General features: G+C 37.0%; 1 non-coding gene across 1 annotated transcript; it reads left to right on the top strand.

The window, feature by feature from the left end:
* The first annotated feature begins 726 nt into the window (after window positions 1–726).
* Window positions 727–833, top strand: LOC141669204 (small nucleolar RNA R71). Its single transcript, XR_012553495.1, has one exon. It is a non-coding gene; the product is annotated as a small nucleolar RNA R71 (small nucleolar RNA).
* The last annotated feature ends 6,220 nt before the right edge of the window (window positions 834–7,053 follow it).

The raw sequence follows: 7,053 nt of genomic DNA on the forward strand, positions 1-7,053 counted from the left end.
TTAGCTTCCCTTTTTCCTGGAACTTCAGTGTCACTAGGTAATGTACCAGGCTGGAAATTTATCAAGGCATCGGCAATTTGCCCAATTTGATTTTCCAAGGTCTTGATAGAAACAACTTGACTCTTGCACATAAGATTCAACTCCTCTAATTCAGTTTTTTCATTGGCTTGTTGCAGCTGGAGTTGCTGTCTAGGTGCATACGGTGGTTGCTGAAAACCAGGGGGGTTGTACTATTTAGCTGGGTACTACTAATAAGGCTGTTGAACCGCATTCTGAGCATTGCTCCAACTGAAATTAGGATGATTGCGGTTGTTGGGATGATAGGTGGCTGGCACTGGTTGCTGCGATTGCTGGAAGTTGCTCACGAACTGAGCTGATTTACTAAAAATTACACACTGATCAGTCTCATGGGCACCAGCACAAAGCTCACAAACACTTGCAATTTTATTTACTCCATAATTAGCCAAAGTGTCCACCTTCATCGTCAAAGCCTTAAGTTGGGCAGCGATAGCAGTAGCTTCGTCCAACTCTAGAATTCCTGGGACTTTCCCCTGAGTCAGTCTCTGGGAAGGATTCTGGTACTCATTAACAGCCATCAGTTCAATAAGTTCATAAGCTTCATCTTAGCTCTTAGCCCACAAGGCTCCTCCTGATGCTGCATCAAGCATGGGTCTAGAAGTAGCACCCAATCCATTATAGAAGTAATTAATAATCATCCAATAAGGCATGTCATGGTGTAGGCACTTCCTTAGCATCTCCTTATATCAATCCCAAGCCTCACACAGAGATTCCCCTATTTGCTGAGCAAACTGGGTAAGAGCATTCCTGATTGCAGCAGTCTTCGCCATGGGGAAGAATTTAGTGAGAAAATTTTGCGCAAAATCCTCCCAAGTGGTGATAGATCCTGCTGGCAGAGAGTGTAACCAACACTTAGCCTTGTCCCTTAGAGAGAATGGGAACATGTGTAGCTTGATAGCATCTTCAGTCATATCATTGAATTTGAAAGTGTCGCAGATCTCGATGAAATCCCTGGTGTGCATGTTGAGGTCTTCAGTAGGAGAACCCCCAAACTGAACTGAGTTATGTATCATCTGAATTGTGCTTGACTTGATCTCAAAAGTATTAGCCCTGATGGCCGGTCTGATGATGCTTGACTGAATGTCATTTATCTTAGGCTGAGAATAGTCCATCAAAGCCTTCAGATTTTCTGCTTGATCTCCCATTGCTACTACAACTGGTTCTTCGACTTTCTCTTCTTCTACCTTCTTTTCTTCCTCAAAAACTTTCTTACAAACTACCAGACCTTCTTCCTCGGCTTTAGCCAGTGTTCTCTTACGAGTACGCGAACGCGTATGCATACACCCTCGCTAGAGTACCTGAAATAAGACAAGGAAATAGATAAGTGACAAAGTCCGAGTCAATGAAATTTAACGACCACTGATGGAAAGCACATAAACTATCAATTAACACTGCAGTCCCCGGCAGCGGCGCCAAAAACTTGTTAGTCACTAAACACGCGCTAATAATACACGCAAGTATACAAGTTCATAAGTAGTATAGAATCAGTAATAACCCAAAAAAATTTGGACTTTTTGTAACCCTTATGAATAGTGATTTTGCTGATTATGCTGAATAAGAAAACTTTTCATGCCACACTTTGTAGCAATTCTTTTATTGATATTCTGAGATTTTATTAGTACTCTATATGGTATATAAGTGTATGTAAAGATCGTAAGAATCCAAATTCGAACACTTTGATTTTTCCCGAAAATCTACCAGATCATAAAGAATTGAGTATAAGGTAACGTGATTAAAAGGATTTAAATTCAAGGATTATGAGAGAGGATCATAAAAGGAATATAAAATATTGAGAAAGGTTTAAGGGAACCCAAGTAATAAGATTCTGAGTATGATCCCTCAAACGATAAACGAGAACGAAAGTTAAGTGAACCGTATAACAGATAAGCGGTCATTAGCCAAGTAATTAAGGGTTAATCAAAGAGGTTAGTGGATGATGATGTCATCACACCAACAAGGAGATGACAAGTGTTAACAAGATGACTTAAGCATGGTGACATAAGCATAACAAGTGGGAAGGATTGGTTGGTTGATTATGAGCTATACATTTTTCACCATGGTAAAAAGTAATTAACAACAAAAGAATATCAACCAAGCCAAGGAAACTCATATCACAAAATTGAAGTTGACTTTTCATTTCAAGAAGAGAAGCTCTCGGCTTCTTTTATCTTTTCAGGGAGAGAAAAATCAAAAACCAAGATCCAAGCTCTGTTAATTTGTAAGGTAATTATCCAAGGTCCCTTATACTTAGATATGGCTATCCTAGGAATCTAAGCTTCCATTTGCTTCACAGTCTCTTTCAATAAATAATTGAAGAAGAGAGTGAATAGTGTTTTCAAGAACTTGAAATTATTGATCTTGTGTTTTTGTTTAGATATAGCTTTTGTAAGGATTTTCAAAGGTTGTTTCAAGCTCCTTAGTTACTTCTACTCACCAAGGAAGGTATAATCTCTTACCCTAGCCTTAATTTTAAATATTTAGAGCTTTTTATGATTGGTATAGTTCATGCGAAGCATGATTCATGTATATTTAGATTTTGGTTGGATTTGTAATGGGTTTGAGTTGTAAATCTTGGTTATTGGTTAATGAACTTAAGTATAGCAATTAGTTCATGTTTGGGGTATTATAAATTGGAAACTCTTGAGATGTTGGGACTGATGTAGTGAATTTTGGATGGAGTTTGGTTGTAATGTTGATTGTGAGTTGTATTATGATTGATTTGAAGTGGTTAAAACTTGGTAATCGCGTAAACATAGCCATCGTAATGCCCATTTTTATACAACTGCTTGTTCTTAGTGTTCCGGACAGAAATCCAACTGTTGAATCTGTGACTTTGCCATATTTAGCTAGACTGTGTTATAAGCTTCGTGTTGATATGTGGTTCGCTTGAATCCGATTTACGGTTTAGGAAAAACGACAGTTTTAAGTAACGGCGTTTCGCGAGCGAACCATTTCCCCTCGCCTTACTTTGAAACCTTGGTTAAGGTCCTTAAATGACTATTAGGAGTATGAAATAATTATGTAAGGTTAAAGGGTCAGTTGGTAGGGTATTTGCAAAATGTCGCCTTAAAATTCGTAACTGTTAATTTATTAAAAATGGTGTAGCCGAGGGTACTCGAGCAACTTATGTGAATCGTTAAGCGCAAAAGCGAACGTTAGAGTCTAATTGGTTAAAGACTAGTTTCTTAAGAGACCATGGTTTAATTCCAACTTATTTGTTGTTTATAGGTTATCAGACTCGTCCCAGACCTTTTACCAACCCCAGTCGCTTAGGCAAGTTGTCTATCCGTTATACTGTTGTTGTGATGTAAATATATTGATGCATTATCTTGAGATAAATGCATAGTTGTTATTAGCAAGTCTTGCGATATATTGTAGCATATTGATATGATATATCTATGCATGCCTATTTCGTAATCTTGATATCTCATTGGTGATTCAATTGATTATAAACTACATAATACCTATGCTAGAGATAAGCAGTACTTGCGTATACCCTTAATATAGGGGACCCAGAGATGAACATCTTTCTAAACCGGGAGGTGATGTTCCCGCATATATTATATATATATATATAGTTTTCAAAACTATTAACCGGATAAGGTTTATTCGATAGTTTTATTTTATTTAATGAGTATTATTTTGAATATTCATTCGAGGACTTATGACTCCGCTTATTTTATTTAATGAATATTATTTTGAATATTCATTCTAGGACTTATGATTCCGCTTATTTTACTAAATAATATTCTTTATTTTCCAAAAGAATAATGTTTCGATAATTGCCAAGTATTCCGAAAATAATTGATACTATCAAATCATTCTTACTTTAAATATTTCCAGAGATTATTTTCAAGCTTTATCAAAACTATTTTTGGAAGGTTAGAGCGGATCCCAAAACTCGTTTTCAAATTTAAGATCTTCCTTTCGAAGGGGATTTAAATACTCACTCAAAAATCTGAGGGATCCGGCTCCGTGATGTATTTTTATATTCGCAACAAGGTTGCTGTTTTGATAAAAGAGTTTTTGATTACTTACCCAACACTCGGGAAGTAAAATTCTTGGAACAAGTTAATCCATTAACAGGCATCGCCTCGGAAATATCGGTGAGTTTTCCTTTCCAACTAGATACGACTTCTTGGTGGAGCCGTATCAACAAGTTTCTACTTGGGGAAAGGGGGGACGAGCTTTACATTTCAGAGTCATGGATTTCATCTGAACTAAGAGTGGCGTAAGTGGTCGAGTGGCACCGGCCCAGCCTTATTATATTAGCCCAAATGGCCCGGAAGTTCCGCTAAGACGGTCCATTCCTTAGGAATCCAGTGTTCGGTTGACAAGTAAATCCGACTGTTCTCCTCTACATGTAGAAAATGGTGGGGTTGCACTACTGCGACTGATCATCGTAAGTGGTCTTCCTGGTGCGGCAAACTCCCGTAATGAGTTCATCATCCAGTTAGGATATTTCTGCAACACTACCCGTAGCATTTCGATCGAAAGGCTACGGATGGGTGATTGTCGAAGCATTGACAGGGTCAAACAGTTATAATGATGTTTCCATCAAATGAAGTATCTCGTAACTTCATTTCTTTTAAACATTATTTCAAAGATTGAATCTCTTCAAGTCTTATATTGTAGTCTCATCTATATGATGAACCTTTGAAAACTTACTATACTTTGAACAGTGGTCGTTCAAGTAGTTTTCTGAAATGATATAAGTATAGTGAAGTAATTGGTAACTTCATCTCCCTTTAAGCTTATATCCAGTAAGTAATTATCTTACACTTAATAGGAATTTCTAGTAAGTTATCTGGTTAGATACTTGCATTATTGATTACGCTATATATTATCTTGCGAGCTATAATTCTCACTCTTCCTTCATTTCTTTATCACACAACAACAGTTAGGAAGGATGGCCAGACTCAAGCAGACCCAGCGCAAGAGCGTGGGAAGCGTCCCGCGTCTTCACGTTGATATCGTAGCTGCTATAGCTGCAGAGGTAGATCTATTTGTAGATCAGGCATTCTACTTTTGGGAATCAATTATGTATAATTATAACTTGTGGCAGATAATGGAAATTAACTGTAAACTTATCAAGTAATCATTTTGGGTTGTAATAACTTTTAAATTGTGGATCCAAGGACTTGTACTTATTTCAATTTCATCTCTAAGACTATAGCGTATTGTGATGTGTGTTAGTGTGGGGTCATAGCATGAGGTTATTTATTATTAATTAAGTTAAGTGATATTATGGAAAGAAAGACCGTGACGACCCGGATCCCCGACCCCGGATCTGGGGGTGTTACAGAATCTTTTCTAGTTTGTTCCCACAGAGACTGTATTGGTTAACTAATTAATTCACACACTTAAGCAACAATGTATGGTTATTATTCAATGCTAAGACGATAAAAAAGTGAGGTTGTTTATAACTAAGAATTAAACTAATAATTATAACTACGAGAATAAGATTGATTGAATTAATAAGTATGACAAACATGGGATTCTAACTTCATTAAATACTTCATTCAATAGCCTTATTGATCTTAACCTTAGCATGCAATGGTGATGACACTAATCAGATATCACAAAACTGATAAACACCAACTTGCGTTATGCGAGTACCATACTACCAGACATCCACAAAAGAGATAGAAGATGAATAGACACCAATTATATTGAGACCCTATATATCTATAGAATTTGACAATATAACGGTTTAAGTACAAGTTATCTATCTTGATTACATAGGGCAAGTAAGATTGTTAAAATTACCTACGAATCATGCATGGCAATATATGAACCTCTGCTAGCATGGCAAGTTCTAAATCCTTAAATTCACTTTCGCTTCATTAAGAATTAACACACTATATTATAAGTTCGCGATGCTCATAAGACGAATACGCAAAACCAATACTAGGATATCATACGATCACCACATACTAAGGCATCAAACAATTTAACTAAAGAAATTCGTAAATAAATCCGTTAAAACCCCATGATAACAATTAGCCCATAATCGGACTCATCATCAATGTGGGTTCCGATGAAACCATGGTATATAAAACGTAGTCTTTATAATGAATAATTCAAACCAAGTACAAACAAGAGTATAGGTTTAACAAAACAAGAAACGAGCATCCAAGATTACAACTCAAAACAATGATTCACAAGAATAAACCAGATCGTCTTTGCCTTTGTTGAATTATGCTATAGGTCTCTTGTCGTGTTCTCCTTGTGCTCTGGTAAGTCTCCCTTATTAAAAAACGATCTTGAGTTATCAATATATAGCAGTCCAATCAGTCCAGTAGTCCAGAAAACATAATTGTAATAAAATCAGGATTTTATTATCCCGACACGGCGCGACCACGTGCTTCATCAGTGCGGGCGCGCTGGCTTCCTGTACTCCAGCGCGGCCGCGGGCTTGTTTAGCGCGGGCGCGCTGGGCTTCTTCCAGAAATAATTTCTTTTCTTTTTCTTTATCTTGCAGCTTCGAGCCAGTCTTCGCGAGCTTTTATTCCAACACCACCTAGACACTATATTACCACCAAAACAATGCTAATTCACCTGATTACCTAGATAACACTTGAAATGCAAAAAAACTCAAAAATACGTTAAAACACTTAACAACTTGAGTACAAATGCACCAATCCATAGCTTATTAGAGCATTATAAAGTGTCATAAATGCCACTCAACAAGATCCTAGTGCAACTTAACAGGATAAGACATTGATAAATGAGTCTTCGATGAGATGCCTTTTAATTTGCTTTTCGAGGTTGAAGTCTTCGATGTTTGGGGAATCAACTTTATGGGGCCGTTTGTCTCATCTTGCAATAATCAGTATATCATGTTGGTGGTCGATTATGTTTTAAAATTGGTTGAAGTCAAGGCTTTGCCGACAAATGCTGTGAAGGTAGTGCTTAATTTTATTCATAAGCAGATATTCACACGATTTCGGACTCCAAGAGTCATAATCAGTG

The sequence above is a fragment of the Apium graveolens genome, chromosome 6, assembly GCF_009905375.1.
Source record: "Apium graveolens cultivar Ventura chromosome 6, ASM990537v1, whole genome shotgun sequence".
Taxonomy (NCBI): Eukaryota; Viridiplantae; Streptophyta; class Magnoliopsida; order Apiales; family Apiaceae; genus Apium; species Apium graveolens.